The sequence below is a fragment of the Phyllopteryx taeniolatus genome, chromosome 14, assembly GCF_024500385.1.
Source record: "Phyllopteryx taeniolatus isolate TA_2022b chromosome 14, UOR_Ptae_1.2, whole genome shotgun sequence".
Taxonomy (NCBI): domain Eukaryota; kingdom Metazoa; phylum Chordata; class Actinopteri; order Syngnathiformes; family Syngnathidae; genus Phyllopteryx; species Phyllopteryx taeniolatus.
The window spans coordinates 45,943-69,032 of record NC_084515.1 but is presented as its reverse complement, the minus strand read 5'-3'; the positions used below and the strand labels follow the sequence as shown (position 1 = coordinate 69,032).

The 23,090-nt window shown below is 42.0% G+C and overlaps 6 non-coding genes across 6 annotated transcripts; 2 read left to right on the top strand and 4 right to left on the bottom strand.

Moving 5' to 3' along the window:
• Nucleotides 1-3,928: 3,928 nt before the first annotated feature.
• On the bottom strand, nt 3,929-4,001 carry trnak-uuu (transfer RNA lysine (anticodon UUU)). The gene has a single exon. It is a non-coding gene; the product is annotated as a tRNA-Lys (tRNA).
• Nucleotides 4,002-5,352: 1,351 nt separating this feature from the next.
• Nucleotides 5,353-5,425, bottom strand: trnak-uuu (transfer RNA lysine (anticodon UUU)). Its single transcript has one exon. It is a non-coding gene; the product is annotated as a tRNA-Lys (tRNA).
• Nucleotides 5,426-6,335: 910 nt separating this feature from the next.
• On the bottom strand, nt 6,336-6,408 carry trnak-uuu (transfer RNA lysine (anticodon UUU)). Its single transcript has one exon. It is a non-coding gene; the product is annotated as a tRNA-Lys (tRNA).
• Nucleotides 6,409-6,651: 243 nt separating this feature from the next.
• Nucleotides 6,652-6,724, bottom strand: trnak-uuu (transfer RNA lysine (anticodon UUU)). The gene has a single exon. It is a non-coding gene; the product is annotated as a tRNA-Lys (tRNA).
• Nucleotides 6,725-18,289: 11,565 nt separating this feature from the next.
• On the top strand, nt 18,290-18,363 carry trnak-uuu (transfer RNA lysine (anticodon UUU)). The gene has a single exon. It is a non-coding gene; the product is annotated as a tRNA-Lys (tRNA).
• An 859-nt stretch (nt 18,364-19,222) lies between these two features.
• On the top strand, nt 19,223-19,295 carry trnak-uuu (transfer RNA lysine (anticodon UUU)). The gene has a single exon. It is a non-coding gene; the product is annotated as a tRNA-Lys (tRNA).
• The last annotated feature ends 3,795 nt before the right edge of the window (nt 19,296-23,090 follow it).

Below are 23,090 nucleotides of genomic sequence, written 5' to 3'. Positions count from 1 at the left end.
TGCAAAAAGGAAGGGCAAAGGAAAAGGGGACTTTGGTAAGGGAATGCCGAAGTCGACTTCTTCTTCTTTTCCTTTCGGCTTGTCCCGTTCGGGGTCGCCACAGCGCGTCATCCTTTTCCATGAGAGTCTATCTCCTGCATCCTCCTCTCGAACACCAACTGCCATCATGTCTTCCCTCACGACATCCATCAACCTTCTCTTTGGTCTTCCTCTAGCTCTCTTGCCTGGCAGCTCCATCCTCATCATCCTTCTACCAATATACTCACTCTCTCTCCTCTGGACGTGTCCAAACCATTGAAGTCTGCTCTCTCTAACTTTGTCTCCAAAACATCGAACCTTGGCTGTCCCTCTGATGAGCTCATTTCTAATTTTATCCAACCTGGTCACTCCGAGAGCGAACTTCAACATCTTCATTTCCGCCACCTCCAGCTCTGCTTCCTGTTTTCTCTTCAGTGCCACTGTCTCTAATCCATACATCATGGCTGGCCTCACCACTGTTTTATAAACTTTGCCCTTCATCCTAGGAGAGACTCTTTTGTCACATAACACACCTGACACCTTCCTCCACCCGTTCCAACCTGCTTGGACCCGTTTCTTCACTTCCTGACCACACTCACCATTGCTCTGGACGGTTGACCCCAAGTATTTAAAGTCCTCTACCTTTGCCATCTCTTCTCCCTGTAGCCTCATTCTTCCCCCACCACCCCTCTCATTCATGCACATATATTCTGTTTTACTTCGGCTAATCTTCATTCCTCTTCTTTCCAGTGCATGCCTCCATCTTTCTAACTGTTCCTCCAGCTGCTCCCTGCTTTCACTGCAGATCACAATGTCATCTGCAAACATCATGGTCCACGGGGATTCCAGTCTAACCTCATCTGTCAGCCTATCCATCACCACAGCAAAAAGGAAGGGGCTCAGGGCTGATCCCTGATGCAGTCCCACGTCCACCTTAAATTCTTCTGTCACACCGACAGCACACCTCACCGCTGTTCTGCTGCCCTCGTACATGTCCTGTATTATTCTAACATACTTCTCTGCCACTCCAGACTTCCGCATGCAGTACCACAGTTCCTCTCTGGGTACTCTGTCATAGGCTTTCTCTAGATCTACAAAGACACAATGTAGCTCCTTCTGACCTTCTCTGTACTTTTCCATCAACATCCTCAAGGCAAATAATGCATCTGTGGTACTCTTTCTAGGCATGAAACCATACTGTTGCTCGCAAATCCTCACTTCTGTCCTGAGTCTAGCCTCCACTACTCTTTCCCATAACTTCATTGTGTGGCTCATCAACTTTATTCCTCTATTGTTGCCACAGCTCTGCACATCACCTTTGTTCTTAAAAATGGGCACCAGTACACTTTTCCTCCATTCCTCAGGCATCTTCTCACGCACTAGAATTCTATTGAACAAGCTGGTCAAAAACTCCACAGCCACCTCTCCTAGATGCTTCCATACCTCCACAGGAATGTCATCAGGACCAACTGCTTTTCCATTTTTCATTCTCTTTAATGCCTTTCTAACTTCCCCCTTACTAATCATTGCCACTTCCTGGTCCACCACACTTGCCTCTTCTACTCTCCCTTCTCTATCATTTTCCTCATTCATCAACTCCTCGAAGTATTCTTTCCATCTACCTAGCACACTGCTGGCACCAGTCAACATATTTCCATCTCTATCCTTAATCACCCTAACCTGCTGCACATCCTTCCCATCTCTATCCCTCTGTCTGGCCAGCCTGTATAGATCCTTTTCTCCTTCTTTAGTGTCCAACCTGCCATACATGTCATCATATGCCTCTTGTTTTGCCTTTGCCACCTCTACCTTTGCCCTGTGTCGCATCTCAATGTATTCCTTTCGCCTCTCCTCGGTCCTCTCAGTGTCCCACTTCTTCTTAGCTAACCGTTTTCCTTGTATGATTTCCTGTACTGTGAGGTTCCACCACCAAGTCTCCTTCTCTCCTTTCCTGCCAGAAGATACACCAAGTACTCTCCTGCCTGCTTCTCTGATCACCTTGGCTGCAGTGGTCCAGTCTTCTGGAAGCTCTTCCCGTCCACCGAGAGCCTGTATCACCTCTTCCCGAAAAGCTGCACAATACTCGTCCTGTCTCAGCTTCCACCACATGGTTCTCTTCTCTGCCTTTGTCTTCCTAATTTTCCTCCCCACCACCATCTTACACACCACCATCCTATGCTGTCTAGCCACACTCTCCCCTACCACTACCTTACAGTTGGTAACCTCCTTCAGATTACATCGTCTGCACAAGATGTAATCCACCTGTGTGCTTCTACCTCCGCTCTTGTAGGTCACCCTATGTTCGTGCCTCTTCTGGAAAAAAGTGTTCACTACAGCCATTTGCATCCTTGTTGCAAAGTCTACCACCATCTGTCCCTCCAAGTTCCTTTCCTGGATACCGTACTTACCCATCACTTCTTCATCACCCTTATTACCTTCACCAACATGTCCATTACAATCTGCACCAATTACGACTCTCTCTCTGTCTGGGATGCTCAGAACTACATCATCTAGCTCCTTCCAGAATTTCTCTTTCACCTCTAGGTCACATCCTACCTGTGGGGCATAGCCACTAATCACATTACACATAACACCCTCAATTTCAAATTTCAGCCTCATCACTCGATCTGATACTCTTTTCACCTCCAAGACATTCTTAGCCAACTCTTCTTTTAAAATAACCCCGACTCCATTTCTCTTCCCATCTACACCATGGTAAAATAATTTAAACCCTCCCCCTAAACTTCTAGCCTTACTGCCTTTCCACCTGGTCTCCTGGACACACAATATATCAACCTTTCTCCTAATCATCATGTCAACCAACTCCCGAGATTTTCCTGTCATAGTCCCAACATTCAAAGTCCCCACATTCAGTTCTAGGCTCTGTGTTTTCCTCTTCTCTTTCTGCCGAAGAACCCGCTTTCCACCTCTTCTTCTTCTTCTTCTTTGACTTCGACTTCGACCCACAGTAGCTGAATTTCCAACAGCGCCCTGCAGGTTGACGGCGCCGGTGGCGGACGTTGTTAACCCGGGCCACGACCGATCCGGTATGGAATTCTTTGGATGAACGCTCATATTTGTTTGGCAAGGTTTTAAGCCGGATGCCCTTCCTGACGCAACCCTCTGCATTTATCCGGGCTTGGGACCGGCCTACAGTTTGCACTGACTTGTGCCCCCCATAGGGCTGCATTAATCACTGAAATAAATACCTTGCTTTAATTCTATTCTATCTTGTCATTCTTATAATGAGGAGTTGTCTCATTTTTATCACTCAACCTCTTATAAGTGATTGAACGTCGACGATATCAATAACACCGGGTCGTAACACCATCCCAAAAAGTAACTCATATATATTACTTCGGCTTAACACAAAAACAAATCCGTACGGTCCTAACAAGGATTGTTAAATTTACGAGGTCTTTAACAAGTGCAATCGATTTTTAAGGGATGAAACTGCTGTAAAAATGGAGTACTCACAATATTACCCTTTCACTCGGTGCGGTTACTCATCAAGGGGTGATAAGTGAGGGCAGATCGGATTGGCTCCGTAAAACTAAAGGCAGTTAGCACACCTAGGCGAACTCATCTCGACACCGGCTTAACAGCTCCTCGTCTCCTTGCGCGTACGCCGTTGGTGCCGGTAAAGGAAAAAGGGGGGAGCTTGACCCTTTAAACGGAGAGTCGGTCAGGACATTTCTCCCGATTAGTCCTGCGGGTAAGCGAAATCTGACAACAGGTACTCGAAAGACAGAACATCAGATTAAAAGCCTGCTATGCGAATGACCAAGATACCCAAGGTCAAAGTGAGAGTGTGTGGTGCATAGATGAACGTGTGGGGTGTTTTGAAGTGTTCAAGTGTCTGAGTGAAAGTACCTACGTAATATTTAGTGAACAACTTCTTAAGAACTGTCACCTGAACAGGGACTTGAACCCTGGACCCTCAGATTAAAAGTCTGATGCTCTACCGACTGAGCTATCCAGGCTCTACAGTCAATGAGGGAGTGAGGTGAGGAGACAAGGTGCAAATTAAGCTCAAGCAAGAAATTTGACACTGACTAATCAGGTACTCGAAAGACAGAACATCAGATTAAAAGCCCAGTATGTGAATGACCGAGATACCCAAGGTCAAAGTCAGAAAGTGAGAGGTGCATCGATGAATATGTGGTGGGTGTTTTGAAGTGTTCAAATGTCTGAGTCAAAGTACCTGCGTGATATTTAGTGAACAACTGCTTAAGAATTACCTCACCTGAAGAAGTAACTCAAACAGGGACTTGAACCCTGGACCCTCAGATTAAAAGTCTAATGCTCAACCGACTGAGTTATCCAGAAGATAGAGTAAACAAGGGAGTGATCTGAGGAGACGAGGTGCAAATTAAGCGCAAGCAAATTTGATACTGTCTAAACAGGTACTCGAAAGACAGAACATCAGATTAAAAGCCTGGTATCCTACTGACCGAGATACCCAAGGTCAAAGTGAGAGTGTGTGGTGTATTGATGAACATGTGGTGGGTGTTTTGAAGTGTTCAAGTGTCTGAGTCAAAGTACCTGCGTGATATTTAGTGAACAACTGCTTAAGAATTACCTCACCTGAAGAAGTAACTCAAACAGGGACTTGAACCCTGGACCCTCAGATTAAAAGTCTAATGCTCAACCGACTGAGTTATCCAGAAGATAGAGTAAACAAGGGTGTGATCTGAGGAGACGAGGTGCAAATTAAGCGCAAGCAAATTTGATACTGTCTAAACAGGTACTCGAAAGACAGAACATCAGATTAAAAGCCTGGTATCCTACTGACCGAGATACCCAAGGTCAAAGTGACAGTGTGTGGTGTATTGATGAACATGTGGTGGGTGTTTTGAAGTGTTCAAGTGTCTGAGTCAAAGTACCTGCGTGATATTTAGTGAACAACTGCTTAAGAATTATCTCACCTGAACAGGTAACTCGAACAGGGACTTGAACCCTGGACCCTCAGATTAAAAATCTAATTCTCAACCGACTGAGCTATCCAGGAGCGCGAGTAAATGAGGGCGTGAACTGAAGAGACGAGGTGCAAATTATGCGCAAGCAAGAAATTTTACACTGACTAAACAGGTTTTCGCAATGAGGGAGGCAGTGAGGTGAGGATACTAGTTGCAAATAAAGCGCAAGAAATGACTGACTAAACTGGTTCTCGAAAGACAGAACATGAGATTAAAAGCCTGGTATGCGAATGACCGAGATACCCAAGGTCAAAGTGAGAGTGTGTGGTGCATAGTTGAATGTGTTGGGTGTTTTGAAGTGTTCAAGTGAAAGTACCTGCGTAATATTTAGTGAACAACTTCTTAAGAATTATGTCGCATGAACAGGGACTTGAACCCTGGACCCTCAGATTAAAAGTCTGATGCTCTACCGACTGAGTTATCCAGGCTCTACAGTCAATGAGGGAGTGAGGTGAGGAGACGAGGTTCAAATTAAGCGCAAGCTAGAAATTTGGAACTGACTAAACAGGTACTCTAAAAACAGATCACCAGATTAAAAGCCTGGTATCCTACTGACCGAGATACCCAAGGTCAAAGTGAGAATGTGTGGTGCATCGATGAACATGTGGTGGGTGTTTTGAAGTTTTCAAGTGTCTGAGTCAAAGAACCTGCGTGGTATTTAGTGAACAACTGCTTAAGAATTATCTCACCTGAACAGGTAACTCGAACAGGGATTTGAACCCAGGACCCTCAGATTAAAAATCTAATGCTCAACCGAATGAGCTATCCAGGAGTTAGAATAAATGAGGGCGTGAGCTGAGGAGACGAGGTTCAAATTATGCTCAAGCGACCCGACACTGAATAAACAGGTACTTGAAAGACAGAACATCAGATTAAAAGCCTGGTATGCGAATGACCGAGATACCCAAGGCCAAAGTGAGAGAGTGTGGCGAATAGATGAACGTGTTGGGTGTTTTGAAGTGTTCAAGCGTCTGAGTGAAAGTACCTGCGTAATATCAAGTGAACAACTTCTTAAGAATTATGTCACTTGAACAGGAACTTGAACCCTGGACCCTCAGATTAAAAGTATGATGCTTTACCAATTGAGCAATCCAGGCTCTCCAGTCAATGAGGGAGTGAGGTGAGGAGACGAGGTGCAAATTAAGCGCAAGCAAATTTGACTGACTAAACAGGTACTCGAAAGACAGAACATCAGATTAAAAAACAGGAATGCTTCTGAATGATAAACCCAAGGTCAAAGTCAGAAAGTAAGAGGTGCATCGATGAACATGTGTTGGGTGTTTTGAAGCGTTCAAGTGTCTGAGTGATATTTAGTGAACAACCTCTTAAAAAGTATGTCACCTGAACAGGGACTTGAACCCTGGACCCTCAGATTAAAAGTCTGATGCTCTACCAACTGAGCTATCCAGGCTTTACACTCAAAGAGGGAGTGAGGTGAGGAGACGTGATTCAAATTAAGCGCAAGCTAATTTGACTGACAAAACAGGGACTTGCAAGACAGAACATCAGATTAAAATCCTGGTATGCGAATGACCAAGATACCAAAGGTCAAAGTGAGAGTGTGTGGTGTATAGATGAATGTGTTGTGTGTTTTCAAGTGTCTGAGTGAAAGTACCTGCGTAACATTTAGTGAACAACTTCTCAAGATTTATGTCGCCTGAACAGGGACTTGAACCCTGGACCCTCAGATTAAAAGTCTGATGCTCTACCGACTGAGCTATCCAGGCTCTACAGTCAATGAGGGAGTGAGGTGAGGAGACGTGGTGCAAATTAAGTTCAAGCAAGAAATTTGACACTGACTGTCAAATATATTCTAGAAGTTATCATTTATTTGCTTAGCTTGCATTAGTATTATGGACGATTTTAGATGTCTCGCCTTCGAAAAGATGACTCAGCATCATCCGATGGAAGGGCGCCTGGACCAAGGACGTGATCAGATGTGGTCGGGTCGGGACAGGTGTTGGTCCAATATTTTGTGTTGTGTCTTATTGCTTAGAATACTATGTCTGGGAAAAACCCTCTTATTATCAAATATTATGTGTCGTGTCTTATTGTTTAGAATACTATGTCTGGGAAAAACCCTCTTATTATCAAATATTTTGTGTTGTGTCTTATTGCTTAGAACATTATGATTTGTAAATCCCTCCTATTTCAAATAAATGCAGGAGCGAGGGGGGGGATTGTTTAGAGCGTGTTGAGAGGCTGTGATCTGAACAATCTCCCATACGCCCTCCTCATGAGAAAAAGAAACCAGCGTCTTCATTCCTTTTGTGTCTATTTTTTATAATGTTGGGTAAGATAAATCCAACATTAAATTGGTCCTTCGAGCCGGATGTCAACACACCCGAGGATTCCAGTTGTGGAGCCGACTTCCAGTTAAGAGACCATGGCCACGGCAAGTAAGACCCTTTACGGGACTGGTCTTCGTTCTCCTCAACTGGGATCTGAAGGTTGACGACAATCCACAGGATTGAAGACGACTGGTGAGTTAAATTTAAAAAATTTTTTTAGGAAAAAGGACGCCGGAGTCCAGAAATTCCGCGAGGACAGCGGAGTCCTGTACGTACTTAAATTCCGTGTTTAATAAACCTTGTGTAATACTAGTCACTGGCAAGTAAGGGACGGCGGAGTCCGACATATTCCGCGAGGATGCCGGAGTCCTGTACGTACTTAAATTCCGTGTTTAATGAATAAAGAAACTAGGAAAGTTTCGTGGCGTCGTAGTTAAATTCCGTATAGGATGGCGGAGTCCTCTAATGAGCTGTTGACAGACGTAGTTAAATTCCGTATGGGACGGCGGAGTCCTCTGACGAGCCAGTGTGAATGAAAACTGTTTGAATGAGAGTGTAAATGGGAAATGGGAAACCACTAGGTTTTTCATTCCATACCAAAACAGTGGGAAAGTAAACGGTGGACTTTTGTGGATGCAAAGGCAAGAATTCTCCACTCGAAAGAGTTGAAGTGAGAATTACCACAGAAAGTAAATTTGAATCACCGTCCTACTGAAAAGAAACAGTGTTCTAGACTACCCTAGGTAGTATTACACTGAACCAAATTCTTTCAAATGGGGAAAGGAAGTAGTAAAATAAAAAACAGGAATACACTGCAGTGTAACGGTTGGAGGTTCATTAAATTAAATTTAAAAGAAAAAAAGAAACAGGATCCTGATAAAATTTAATATTTAGAGACAGGGATAACCGAACACGGCTTTAATGGTTGGTTAAATACACAAAAAATAGCCCCGTTGCAGGAATCAAATTATATAAAAAATAAAAGACAAGCCACCGTTAAACGTGGGAAAGGCCCTGTTGTCTGCAGCCTTGGAGCTTATCACAAAAATAGAAGATAAAAAAGAATGTGATGAGCTGCAGTAATACAGAGCATGCGTACCAAACCCACGCACATTGTTAAATTCATTAAGACCAGACGCTACTGTGTTTACAGTAATGGACATTAATGCAGTAATGCATTCTTTTCAGTACCAATAGAAAATAACAGTCAATTTTGGTTTGCATTCACATTTGAGAAAAAAAAAAATATATATATACATTTACTAGATTACCGCAAGGTTACTGTGAAAGTCCAACTATTTAGTTAATTCACAACACGCATGTCTTCTGGCATCTACAGATGAAGACACATGCAAAGATTCATTGACTTTACTGCATCATCTAACAGAAGAGGGACATAAAGTTAACAAAAAATAAATTGCAATGATGTAAAAGACAAGTTAAATATCTAGGCCATAATTTAAGTATAGGAGGAAAGACTATATTAGAAGACAGGAGAGCTATAAGTCTTAAAAAATCCTAAACCACAGACGAAGAAACATAATAATCATTTTTAGGTCTGACAAATTATTGTAGAGCATGGATTCCAAACTATGCAGAAATTGTTGACCCATTGTCAAAATTAATGTACAAAAACAATCTTAAAATGACATCACCTGTTTAATGGAGTACAGAGGCAGAAAAGGCCTTCTGTGACATTAAACAACATTTGGTGTCCAGTGCTGCGCTAGGCCTTCCAAATTTAATGATAAAACATTCATTCAAATGGTAGATTGTAAAAGCTATTGCATGACCTCCGTACTTACACAACAATACGGTGATAAGCTAAGACCAATAGCTTATTTTTCAACTAGAGAGCAGTTCACCCTAAAGGTCCCACATACAGTGTCTGCTCTCCTATTGCAAATCACCTGCAAGACATTTATCTTGCATTGCCATCTTGCTATCAGAACCACATTTGACTGTTGAGCGATGCACAACCTTAAATCCAGCCACACTAATACCCTTACTTGATGAAGGCACGCAGCATGATTGACAGGAATTGGCTGAACAAGCTGCTGAATTAGTAGCATTAATCGAGGCATGCAAACTAATGATAAATAAAGATGGTACAATCTATACTGATAGCCAATATGAGTATTCCACAACAAGAACGCAATTATTGGGAAAAACAAAGTGCAAAACTACAAAATGAAATTTACATTAGCACAGGAAAAAAAAAAAAAAAAACCTATTCAAATGGGCTGCTATATTGAGACATGCTGTGTCACGTCTCAACCGGAGGGATGGTGGCACAGATAGATTGACACTTTACAGCCCTAAAAAATAGCAGAAAGAAACACGTGGGTTCATTTAACACACTGTAAGAGTCATTTCAGCTGAGTACTCAAATAGGGAAGGTGAGCAAAAGTCTGATAACGGAGCGGGAGCAGATGTGTAGATTCTGAAAACGCTTGCTGGTCAGTGAAGAAAAAAGACACCAACCCTTTTAGTGAGAACTCAGCAGAAAGGCACACCCACGTTGGTTATGAGATTCGATAAGTTGTTACGTAGCAACTTTGGCTACTAAGATGTTGGTTTTGTTTTTGTGGTACATGGGACGTCCCACCCTCAATGATAAAACCCATTTTTTAGATAGAAAATCACCTACCAACTGGACCAATATGACGAACCCAATAATAATAAAAAAAATTTTTTTTGAATCATTAACTCGTATCAAAAGGAGTACAGCTGATGATCAGAACTGTGGGCATGGCCTCCAAATGCGGCAAAACGGTTTAATATTTTGTGCCCCCAAAATCAAGCTGCTTTAATCATAATTCCATATGCGGCTCTCACCAATGATGCTCAAGAGAATGGGCAGAATTGGGGATTTAGATATGACTGGTATGCAACTATAGGTTTTGAATGGAAACACCTTATTGGTGAAACAGGTTATGATTGGTCCAGTTGGTCAAAAAGAACAGCAAAAGAACAAAGAAAGAAGTTTAACATAAGCAAAACGGCCCATAGTTTAATATTGAAATACAAATCAAGTAGTATTGTGTTATAGGAACCGTGTTAAACCAAAAATGCCATTGAAAACTTCAAAGAAAGGTAGACAAATTTTAATGGTTAACAACATAACTACTGATGATTGGTTCCTTGTTGTCACAGGAGTTTCAGGACAAAATAACAATTGGTTACTATTGATGGAACAAGCAGCAAATGTAGCGAGAAAAGATTGTGTTGTTTGCATGGGTCCCAGGCCTTTGTTGCGCATCGTTCCGGCATAATTATCACAAGATTGTCTTATTCCATTTGCACACTGATTGAGGAGCATCTGCAACATTTGCACAACCATTGTCCCAGATAATCGCACTACTCGTCACTTTAAACCGCATACACTCCTTGAAGTCTCAGCGCCCTTTGCACAATGATCTTTGCACCGGACTATTGCGATATTAGTCATTCAAACTGCTGCTAGAGGACTGCATCTTTTTGCACAATTGTTTTTTGTCAATGTCTTTATGTCTCCAAAGTGTTCTGTAAATTGACTGTCTGTTGTACTAGAGCGGCTCCAACTACCGGAGACAAATTCCTTGTGTGTTTTGGACATACTTGACAAAAAAGAGATTTATCCTGGCAGAGGCAAAATTATCCAACATAAAACATACATGGTGTTCCTCGTGGGGTTCCTAATCAATACAAATTAGCTGACCAAGTTGCAGGAGGATTTGAATACTTCATATGCTGTTGGTGTACGATTAATAAAAATGTTGATGGGATAAACTATATCCACTTCAATGTACAGAGATTAGGAAATTGGACTCAGAGTGGGTTGGAAGCTGTGCACGAGCAGCTCAAGGACGTTCCAAAGACCGCATAGCTGTCGACATGCTCCTCGCAAGAGAGGGAGGTGTTTGCGGTATGTTTGGAGAACAAACAATACTGCTTCAGATGGCAGCTTGACCAGAGCCATCGATGGTCTACGGACCCTCAATCAACACTCCTTGTGAAACAGCTGAATGGACGTTTTCGGTAAATATAAAACCCTAATTTCACCAATATTGATATCAATTGCTGTTTTTGCAGCCATTCTGACATTTTGTGGATGTTGTTGTATCCCATGCATTCGGGCATTAATCAGTAAATTAATCACCACAGCCATAACCCACATGGAACCGTATGGAGCAGATTTATCCTTTATTGGAGGTTGATAATAATGACGATGATGATGATGTTGTTTTACCTGATTTGTTTCCTGATCCAGGTGATTACGATGTTTAAACTACAACATTCAGGTATGACAAGTTTACTCTGAGTGTAAATGTATTTGTTTCATAAAAATGATTCTACAATTAAAAATCGAAATGAAGTGACTGTAAGATGATATGAGAATTTGTGCAAATACATGATAAACAGGAGGGAAATGTTAAATATATTCTAGAAGTTATCATTTATTTGCTTAGCTTGCATTAGTATTATGGACGATTTTAGATGTCTCGCCTTCGAAAAGATGACTCAGCATCATCCGATGGAAGGGCGCCTGGACCAAGGACGTGATCGGATGTGGTCGGGTTGGGACAAGTGTTGGTCCAATATTTTGTGTTGTGTCTTATTGCTTAGAATACTATGTCTGGGAAAAACCCTCTTATTATCAAATATTATGTGTCGTGTCTTATTGTTTAGAATACTATGTCTGGGAAAACCCCTCTTATTATCAAATATTTTGTGTTGTGTCTTATTGCTTAGAACATTATGATTTGTAAATCCCTCCTATTTCAAATAAATGCAGGAGCGAGGGGGGGGGATTGTTTCGAGCGTGTTGAGAGGCTGTGATCTGAACAATCTCCCATACGCCCTCCTCATGAGAAAAAGAAACCAGCGTCTTCATTCCTTTTGTGTCTATTTTTTATAATGTTGGGTAAGATAAATCCAACACTAACCATTCTTGAATTGTGGTTTCTTTGTATTCTAATGGATATTTATTGAGAATTACAATCGTTCAGTTGAATAGAGCAAAGTTTGTGAAGGGCAATTTCAGAAACAAAAAAACAGACAGAGTGAAAAGGTAGCTAAATAATAGAGGAAAAGACGACAACAAAAGACAAAACTCTCTTGCTGTTAACAAGATGAGGAAAGTAATCTAGTACAATGACACAGAATCGAGTGTTGTATGGGGCAGTTGTGCTACCGCCTGTGAGGGAAGGATACAACAAGATAGGACAGGACTGGACAGGACAGGGATAGGAGTGGAAGCATGCAGGACAGGGGGTCATGGAACCGGCTGTACAACTGAAGTGTGGTGGGAGTGGCTATGTAAATTATAAACATCTATAGGACCAGAGTGTAAGTGAGGGGCTACCCAAGAAATTCTCATAGTTCTCAGTCATTTGTCGAAGATGCCTGAGGAATGGAGGAAAAGTGTGCTGGTGCCCATTTTTAGGAACAAAGCTGATGTGCAGAGCTGTGGGAACTATAGAGGAATAAAGTTGATGAGCCACACAATGATGTTATGGGAAAGAGTAGTGGGGGCTAGACTCAGGACAGAAGTGAGTATTTGCGAGCAACAGTATGGTTTCATGACTAGAAAAAAAGTACCCCATTATTTGCTTTGAGGATGTTGATGGAAAAGTAGAGAGCAGGTCAGAAGTAGCTACATTATGTCTTTGTAGATTCAACCAGAGGAGGAGCTGCCAGCTATGAGGCCTGTTAGTGTTTCAGCTAATGAACTTACAACACCTATCCATCCATCCATCCATTTTCTGAGCCGCTTCTCCTCACTAGGGTCGCGGGCGTGCTGGAGCCTATCCCAGCTGTTATCGGGCAGGAGGCGGGGTACACCCTGAACTGGTTGCCAGCCAATCGCAGGGCACATAGAAACAAACAACCATTCGCACTCACATTCACACCTATGGACAATTTAGAGTCTCCAATTAATGCATGTTTTTGGGATGTGGGTGGAAACCGGAGTGCCCGGAGAAAACCCACGCAGGCACGGGGAGAACATGCAAACTCCACACAGGCGGGGCCGGGGATTGAACCCGGGTTCTCAGAACTGTGAGGCTGACGCTCTAACCAGTCGGCCACCGTGCCGCCTTACAACACCTAATTTTGCAAAATGAAACTTCATGTATTCTGAGATTTAAGTCGACAAAAGGTTGGAAAGGTCTGTCGTCAGCTTATTCGCAAGGGATGAAAGCGTACCTGATGATTTTTTTACACACTCAAAATGACCATGCAGACAGCCACATTCCAACTGTGGATAGCATCATGAATTGCAACTGCGAAAATTGACTTCAGGCCTCAGTTAGAATGGACCTCACAAGCAATGGTTTACTAAACCAGTGATCTAAACACTGAGCTACAAGGCTTTCTTGTGCTGGACAGACTTAGCGTATTCGTTAAGGAGCTAATTTAGCTGTTACCGGGGCATGGTTAGCACGTCTGCCTCACAGTTCTGAGGACGGGTTAAAATCTGGCCTCGCCTGTGTGAGTTTGTATGTTATCCCCATGAGCCACGTAGTCCCGCAACGCTATCCACCATGCTGCCTTCGACACCACAAACCTGCTCCAGCAACGATAAAAATTCGCCGTCACCCAGGCCGACGTCAGCGGAATCCCCAGACGTTCAAAGCGTTTTGTAGGGGGCTTACTCATTGTTTAGCATAGGAACCTCCACGGTTAACAGCATCAGTTTAAACACGGTTAAGAAACAGATTGGGGCGCTCCGAACTGAAATTCCTAACATTCGACGCAGTATGGAGAGACAAACCGCTAACCTCCAATCGTTAGGCAAGACACTCGAGGGCACTATCCTTGTCCTCAACACTACAGTGTCATCCTGAACCAAACTAGACAGCTGCCGTCGGTGGTCCAAACGGATTATGCTCAAACACAGATTGTTATCACATTGATTAATGACATGCTACATCATGTCTCTTCATCCATAGACAATTTAGCAATGGGCAGAATCCCTCCATACTTGGTACCCCTGAGCTTGGTCGAAAGCATCCTGTCTAAAGGTCTAGCAAGCCCCATAACCCCTGTCCAAGCCCACTTGGCTTTTTCTCTCGGGAGTTCGACTATCTTGTATGTCTTGTAATTAATGTTGGCATCTGGCAGCACGACACTTACGTCCGAGTCAGTACTCCCGCGGTAGTCGCCTATCATGATAGTAATCCTGATCTGCATCTGGCGCCTAATTTGCACATGTGCATCCTCGCAAAAACATTGCTTACCTGTGTCCCAGAAAGCTGTTCATCTGAGATGTAGCGGATGGGATTTGTAGGCTGAAGCCTATGAAGGATGGGTCGCGGTGTAGAGCATGTCAGATTTCGCTTATCCGCAGGACTAATCGGGAGAAATGTCCTGACCGACTCTCCGTTTAAAGGGTCAAACTCCCCCCGTTTTCCTTTACCGGCACCAACGCCGTATGAGCAAGGAGATGAGGAGCTGTTAAGCCGGTGTCGAAATGAATTTGCCTAGGTGTGCTAACTGCCTTTAGTTTTACAGAGCCAATCCGGTCTGCCTTCACATATCACCCCTTGATGAGTAACCGCACCGAGTGAAAGGGTAATATTGTAAATACTCTGTTTTTACAGCAGATTCATTCCTAAAAAATCGATTGCAATTGTTAAAGACCTAGTAAGTTTAACAGTCCTTGTTAGAACCGTACGGATTTGTTTTATTATTAAGCCGAAGTAATATGAATGAGTTACTTTTTGGGATGGTGTTACTACCCGATGTTATTGGTATCGTCGACGTTCAATCACTTGTAAGAGGTTGAGTATTAAAAATGAGATAACTTCTCATTATAAGAATGACAAAGATAGAATAGAATTAAAGCAAGGTATTTATTTTAGTGATTACTTAAGGTTAAAATGATAATATGACAGAAAGGGTTTATAATATAAAAAATCAATAATGAAATAATAACAAAAATGAAAAGAAATAGTTAAGTAGTTAAAAATATTATATCATAAAACAAGTATTGCCTTTTGAGTGAGCCTTAAGGAGTGATCAAGTCCTACGGAGCCGTGATGCCAATTAATAATAAGATAATTTGGAATATAAGAAACCCTGAACAGCTGACTAGCTCTCTTCCCTTATCCACGCAATATCAATAGCGGTTCTATTAGTTACCTTATTATAATAATATTGTAGTCTTACCCAATTAAGGAGGAATATTCAAAAACGAATCGCTATCCAAGTAGCTTGATAAATCCCTCCTGCCAGCATGTCCCTTAGTATTGCGAAAGAAAAGCGCGTGCGTCTCCTCATCCTGGATCAGGATAGGAAGCCTCGCGCTCTCCCCATTTGAGGCTTTTATAACCTTGGTTTTTCCAGAAACTCCCTTTTTCTAAAAATACTCCTTTTGTTTGCGCTGTCCTGATATGACCTGAGTGTGAAACACCTGTTTCCTGTTTTCCCCTCAGAATAGCGTCAGAGTTATCCTGACCTGAACTCTTATTTTTACTCTCAGCGTGTTCTTATTTTGACCTGAACAGGAAGCACCTGTTTCCTGTTTTTCCCTCAGAACGGCATCATCGTTGTCCTGACCTGACCTCTTATTTGCTCACTCAAATAGGCTTCTTTTTGGTAAATACATCCACTTCCAAGCATATTACATATGTCTTGACTCCAACCAATACATTTCATCTCATCATGTTACTTTCTAAGCAATACAGCAGTACATGAGTCTATTTTAAATGTTAAATATTCCATGTGAATCCAATTCTCTCATGCATTCAACAGGTTCAATCATCCTTATGTGATATATCATGTGTTATTTTTGTCTGAGAGAGACAACTCCACACAGGTTACAGTTCTTACACAAAAGCCGTTTCAAAGCATTTTTCCCTTTAGTATTTCAAAAGTAAGAATAGTATATAACAGCCTATCCAGGCCTGATGTACTTTTTATCAATGATTCCTAATTGTACATCCAAGTTTATAACATCAAAGAGAACATCAAAATCATCTCAAGGATATAAAATCAAACAATGGTTATAAGTGGTTGACTTCAGTATGTGTTTGTTTACCATAATACGGGGTTTAATAGGATGAGGACATTTAACTTCTTTGCTTGAACTGGCGACTCATAATTCTAATGTGGTTTGGCGACCTCTGGTGGTTAAACCAGGGATTGTAAACTGGGGCTGACACCTATTCATGATCTCAATTTGATTTGGCGACCCCTGGTGGTTAAACTAGGAATTGCAAACTGGGGCTAAGCTCAATCATATGAACCCAGCTACATAAGCCAATTACTATCTTCGTTCCATTACATCCATCGCTTCATGTGGCTCGGCCGCCTACTTGACAAGCAGAAGCTACACCTCGCTACCATGTTACTACGAGTCATGCGGAAATTGTTGGGTCCAAATGGCTAGTCAAGACACTAAAACAGACAGAACACCCGAGCTCCCGCTCATGGACTCCTGGTCCGCAGCAGATAACATCTTAATTGCCTTGGTCAGTCTCGGTTACTGCATGACTTTCGGCATCGCCTCCCTGCTCTATCGAAAGACTCAGAACTTGTAGGATCTTCCGAACCAGTGCCCAAATGCGTGACCCAAAATTTTCCGTAGGAAAAGAATGACTGAACCCGAACCTAACCCCATACAGATATGGGAGGAGGTCCTCCTTGACCTAAATTGCCCCCCGGACCTCTCTACCCCCTTTTGAATCTCGACTAGGATTCAGCTCTCCCCAAGTGAAAGTCAATAGTGTAACTGTTGTTCTGTCATCATTTCCACACAGACTGGATCAATGTTTGGAGCTTCTGATCAGAACCAACCGCCTACCCAAAGCTGCTATCCTGGCTCGCACGTACCTGCCCAGCCAGGTGTCCCGTGTGTTCAAACTATGGCAAGAAAACTCAGATTAATAACATTTAACAAACAGTTAGTGCATCATAAATTCATAGTTCAATTCATTGTGCTGCTTCTTCTGGTGTGCATCCCTTGGTCAAGCTTGGATGAAAGGAGTTCAGGGATGATGGTGTTGAACGCTGAGCTGAAGTACACGAACAGAATCCTCGCATAGGTCCCTGCACTGTCGAGGTGTGCAAGGATGAAGTGCAGTCCCATGTTGACTGCATCATCCGCAAACCTGTTCGCTCGGTAGGCAAACGGCAGGGGGTCCAGCAGGGGACCTGTGATGCTCTTGAAGTGGTCCAGCACGAGACGTTCAAAGGACTTCATGACCACAGATGTCAAGGCGACAGGCCTGTAGTCATAGCTAAAATACCAAAGGAGTGGCTTCAGAAAAACATCTCTGGAGAGACCTGAAAATGGCTGTACACCAATGTTCACGATCCAACCTGACAGAACTGGAGAGGATCTGCAAGGAGGAATGGCAAAGGATCCCCAAATCCAGGTGTGAAGAACTTGTTTCATCATTCCCGAAAAGACTTTTGGCTGTATTAGCTCAAAAGGTTGCTTCTACTCAATACTGAGCAAAGGGTCGGAATACTGATATTTCAGTTTTTCTTTTTTAATAAATCGGAAAACATTTTAACAATTCCATTTTTGTTGATTTATTAAAAAAGAAAAACTGAAATATCACAAAGCCATAAGTATTCAGACCCTTTGCTGTGCCATTGATGTATTTAACTGGTCATAAGTATTCAGACCCTTTGCTGTGCCATTGATGTATTCAACTGGTGCTGTCCATTTCTTCTAATCATCCTTAAGATGGTTCTACACCTCCATTGGAGTCCAGCTGTGTTTTATTATACTGATTGGACTTGGTTAGGAAAGCCACACACCTGTCTACATAAGACCTTACAGCTCACAGAGCAAAGGAGAATCATGAGGTCAAAGGAACTGCCTGAAGAGCTCAGAGACAGAATTGTGGCAAGGCACAGATCTGGCAAAGGTTACAAAAACATTTCTGCTGCACTTAAGGTCAGTAGGATACCAGGCTTTTAATCTGATGTTCTGTTTTTTGAGAACCACTTGCGCTTAATTTGCACCTAGTATCCTCACCTCACTGCATTCCTCATTGACAACAGGCCCTGGATAGCTCAGTCGGTAGAGCATCAGACTTTTAATCTGAGGGTCGAGGGTTCAAGTCCCTGTTCAAGCGACATAAAACTTAAGAAGTTGTTCACTAAATATTATGCAGGTACTTTCACTCAGACACTTGAACACCCAAAACGTTCATCTATGAACCACACACTCTCACTTTGACCTTGGGTATCTCGGTCATTCGCATACCAGGCTTTCAATCTAATGTTCTGTCTTGCGAGTACCTGTTTCGTCAGTGTCAAATTTCTTGCTTGCGCTTAATTTGCACCTTGTCTCCTCAGCTCACTCCCTCATTTACTCTATCTCCTGGAATGCTCAGTCAGTTGAGCATTACACTTTTAATCTGAGGGTCCAGGGTTTAAGTCCCGGTTCGAGTTACTTGTTCAGGTGAGATAATTCTGAAGCAGTTTTTCACTAAATATCATGCAGGTACTTTGACTCAGACACTTGAACACTTCAAAACACCCACCACATATTCATCGATGCACCTCTCACTTTCTGACTTTGACCTTGGGTATCTCGGTCATTCACATACCAGGCTTTTGATGTTCTGTCTTTCGAGTACCTGTTTCATCAGTCAAATTTCTTATTGCCAGTAGAGCCTGGATATCTCAGTCAGTATAGCATCAGACTTTTAATCTGAGGCTCAAGGGTTCAAGTCTCTGTTCAGGTGACATACTTTTTAAGAGGTTGTTCACTAAATATCACTCAGACACTTGAACACTTCAAAACACCCACCACATAGTCATTGATGCACCTCTCACTTTCTGACTTTGACCTTGGGTATCTCGGTCATTCACATACCAGGCTTTTAATTTGATGTTCTGTCTTTCGAGTACCTGTTTCGTCAGTCAAATTTATTGCGTGTGCTTAATTTGAACCTCGTCTCTTCAACTCACTCCCTCATTGTCTGTAGAGCCTGGATAGCTCAGTCGGTAAAGCATCAGACTTTTAATCTGAATGTCCAGGGTTCAAGTCCCTGTTCAGGTGACATAATTCTGAAGAAGTTGTTCACTAAATATTATGCAGGGACTTTCACTCAGACACTTGAACACTTCAAAACACCCAACATGTTCATCTATGCACCACACACTCTCACTTTGACCTTGGGTATCTCGGTCATTCGCATACCTGGTTTTTAATCTGATGTTCTGTCTTGCGAGGACCTGTTTAGTCAGTGTCAAATTTCTTGCTTGTGCTAAATTTGCACCTCGTCTCCTCAACTCACTCCCTCATTTAATCTATCTCCTGGATTGCTCAATCGGTTGAAGCATTAGACTTTTAATCTGAGGGTCCAGGGTTCAAGTCCCGTTTCGAGTTACCTGTTCAGGTGAGATAATTCTTAAGCAGTTGTTCACTAAATATCATATAGGTACTTTGACTCAGACACTTGAACACTTCAAAACACCCACCACATATTCATCGATGCACCTCTCACTTTCTGACTTTGACCTTGGGTATTGTTGGATTTATCTTACCCAACATTATAAAAAATAGACACAAAAGGAATGAAGACGCTGGTTTCTTTTTCTCATCAGGAGGGCGTATGGGAGATTGTTCAGATTACAGCCTCTCAATACGCTCTAAACAATCTCTCCCGTCCCTCCTGTATTTATTTGAAATAGGGAGGTTTCTAAGTTTACAAGACATAACGTACTAAGCTACGAGACACAACACACTAAGGGTAGGGTTTCATGGTGAAAACATGGGACCAACACCTGCCACGTCCCGGCCACGTCCTTCTCTCTGATGATTCCTGCTGAGTCATCTTCTTGAAGGCGAGACATGTTCCTTTCTCAAAATGGTCCATAATACTAATGCAAGCTAAGCAAATAAATGATAACTTCTACAATATATTTAACATTTCCCTCCTGTTTATCATGTATTTGTACAAATTCTCATATCATTTTACAGTCACTTCATTTCGATTTGTTTTAACTGTAGAATCATTTTTATGAAACAAATACATTTACACTCAGAGTAAACTTGTCATACATGAATGTTGTCGTTTAAACATCGTAATCATCTGGATCAGGAGACAAATCAGGTAAAACAACATCATCATCATCATCATTATCATCATTATCAACCTCCAATAAAGGATACATCTGCTCCATACGGTTCCTCTATGGGGGTATTGTTTGTTCTCCAAACATACCGCAAACACCTCCCTCTCTTGCGAGGAGCATGTCGACAGCTATGTGGTTTTGGAATGTCCTTGAGCTGCTCGTGCACAGCTTCCAACCCACTCTGAGTCCAATTTCCTTATCTCTGTATATTGAAGTGGATATAGTTTATCCCATCAACATTTTTATTTATCGTACACCACCAGCATATGAAGTATTCAAATCCTCCTGCAACTTGGTCAGCTAATTTGTATTGATTAGGAACCCCACGAGGAACACCTATGGCGTCGATGTATGTTTTATGTTGGATAATTTTGCCTCTGCCAGGATAAATCTCTTTTTTGTCTATGTTCTAGATTGGACAAAAACATTGGTGCCCTTTCCATTAAATCTTGAACAGGCATAGGGTATACTGACACATGCAATATCAAAGTGATAATAACGCACAATCCAGATATATCTTTAGGTAATCTATCAAACAGTCTATCATCTCCGCACCACCACCAGATGTCGCTCCGTGATACTGGCATAAAATTTGGTCCGACTTTTAAGGTTACTTTACATTGTGTCGTTCAGTGGTCCTAATTTTTTGCCTTTACTAATCATGTTTAAACAAGTAAAATTATTCGGTGCTACTAAAGTAGAAAACATTGGTTTGTGTTTATCTGCTTTTATTACGGGATATATAGGATCCCATGATTTACACCTCTCAGTTGGTACAGTAGCGTTCATTAATGGAATAATACAATCTTGTGATAATTGTGCCGGAACTATGCGCAACAAAAGCCTGGGACCCATGCAAACCACACAATCTTTTCTCGCTACATTTGCTGCTTGTTCCACCAATAGTAACCAATTGTTATTTTGTCCTGAAACTCCTGTGAAAACAAGGAACCAATCATCAGTAGTTATGTTGTTAACCATTAAAATTTGTCCACCTTTCTTGAAGTTTTCAATGGCATTTCTGGTTTAACACGGTTCCCATAACACAATGCTCCTCGGAATTGGGGATCTTTTCCGCCAGAATATGCCCACAAGCTCATCATCAAACACACTGGGTGACTTGATTTGTAATTCAATATTAAACTATGGGCCGTTTTGCTTATGTGAAACTTCTTTCTATGTTCTTTTGCTTTTTTTAGTGACCAACTGGACCAATCATAACCTGTTTCACCAATGAGGTGTTCCCATCCAAAGCCTATAGTTGCATACCAGTCATATCCAAATCCCCAATTCTGCCCATTCTCTTGAGCATCATTGGTGAGAGCCGCATATGGAATTATGATTAAAGCAGTTTGATTTTGGGGGGCACAAAATATTAAACCGGTTTGCAGCGTTTGGAGGCTATGCCCACAGTTCTGATCATCAGCTGTACTCCTTTTGATACGAGTTAATGATTCAAAATTTTCCATTATTGGGTTCGTCATATTGGTCCAGCTGGTAGGTGATTTTCTATCTAAAAAAATGGTTGTATCATTTAGGGTGGGACGTCCCATGTACCACATAAACAAAACCAACACCATAGTAGCCAAAGTTGCTACGTAACAACTTATCGAATCTCGTAACCAACGTGGGTGTGCCATTCTGCTGAGTTCTCACAAAACGGGTTGGTGTCTTTTTTCTTCACTGACCAGCAAGCGTTTTCAGAATCTACGCATCTGCTCCCGCTCCGTTATCAGACTTTTGCTCACCTTCCCTATTTGAGTACTCAGCTGAAATGACTCTTTTACAGTGTGTTAAATGAACCCATGTATTTCTTTCTGCTATTTTTAGGGCTGTTGGAGTTGTCAATAACACTTGATACGGTCCTTCCCACTTTGGTGAATGACAGTGCTTCTTTTTGATGCTTCGAATTACGACCCAGTCTCCTGGTCCAACCAACTTGGTTTCCTGCTGGGAAACACGTTTACTTTCAGCAGATACTTTTAAATCATTTTGTTTCTCTAACAACTTTCTCATGTAATCAGCTAAGTTTGTTTCGTCATCAAGTTCCCATTTTTGTTTAAACAACAGAAGGTGTTTCGTAAGGTGTTAAACCTGTGGTGCTTGTAATGTTGATGTACATTTTAACGAGGTCAAGACACTGTGTCCATGACCTTCCTGTCTCTTCCATACATTTTTTCAGTCTATTTTTTATTGTGCCATTCATTCTTTCCACTAGACCTGCACTCTGAGGGTGGTAAGCACAATGGTTTTTCAAATTGATGTGGAACATGGTTCCTATTTTATTGATTATTTGATTTACAAAATGAGTCCCATTATCGCTGTAAATGGTTTCAGATATGCCATATCTTGGAATGATGTCTTTACATAGTGCTTTTGCCACCGTCAGAGCATCAGGTGATTTTGTTGAGAATAATTTGATCCATTTAGAAAATGCATCTATGATAACCAAACAGTACTTCTTTCCCTCACTTTGACTTAAGTCTATGTAATCCATGTGAATGCGTTGGATGGGGTATGTTGGCACTGGGAATTGACCTCTAGTAGGTCGCAATTGCCCTTGCGGATTATGTCAGTTACCACCGCGTATCCTGTTTTTATCTTCCCTAGTTCATCTTTTTTCGACGAACCATCTACATATAGAACCTGTCCGTCACTTCACGGGTGATCTTTCAAATCACCTCTACATTTAGCAGTTTGTTCAGCCAATTCCTGA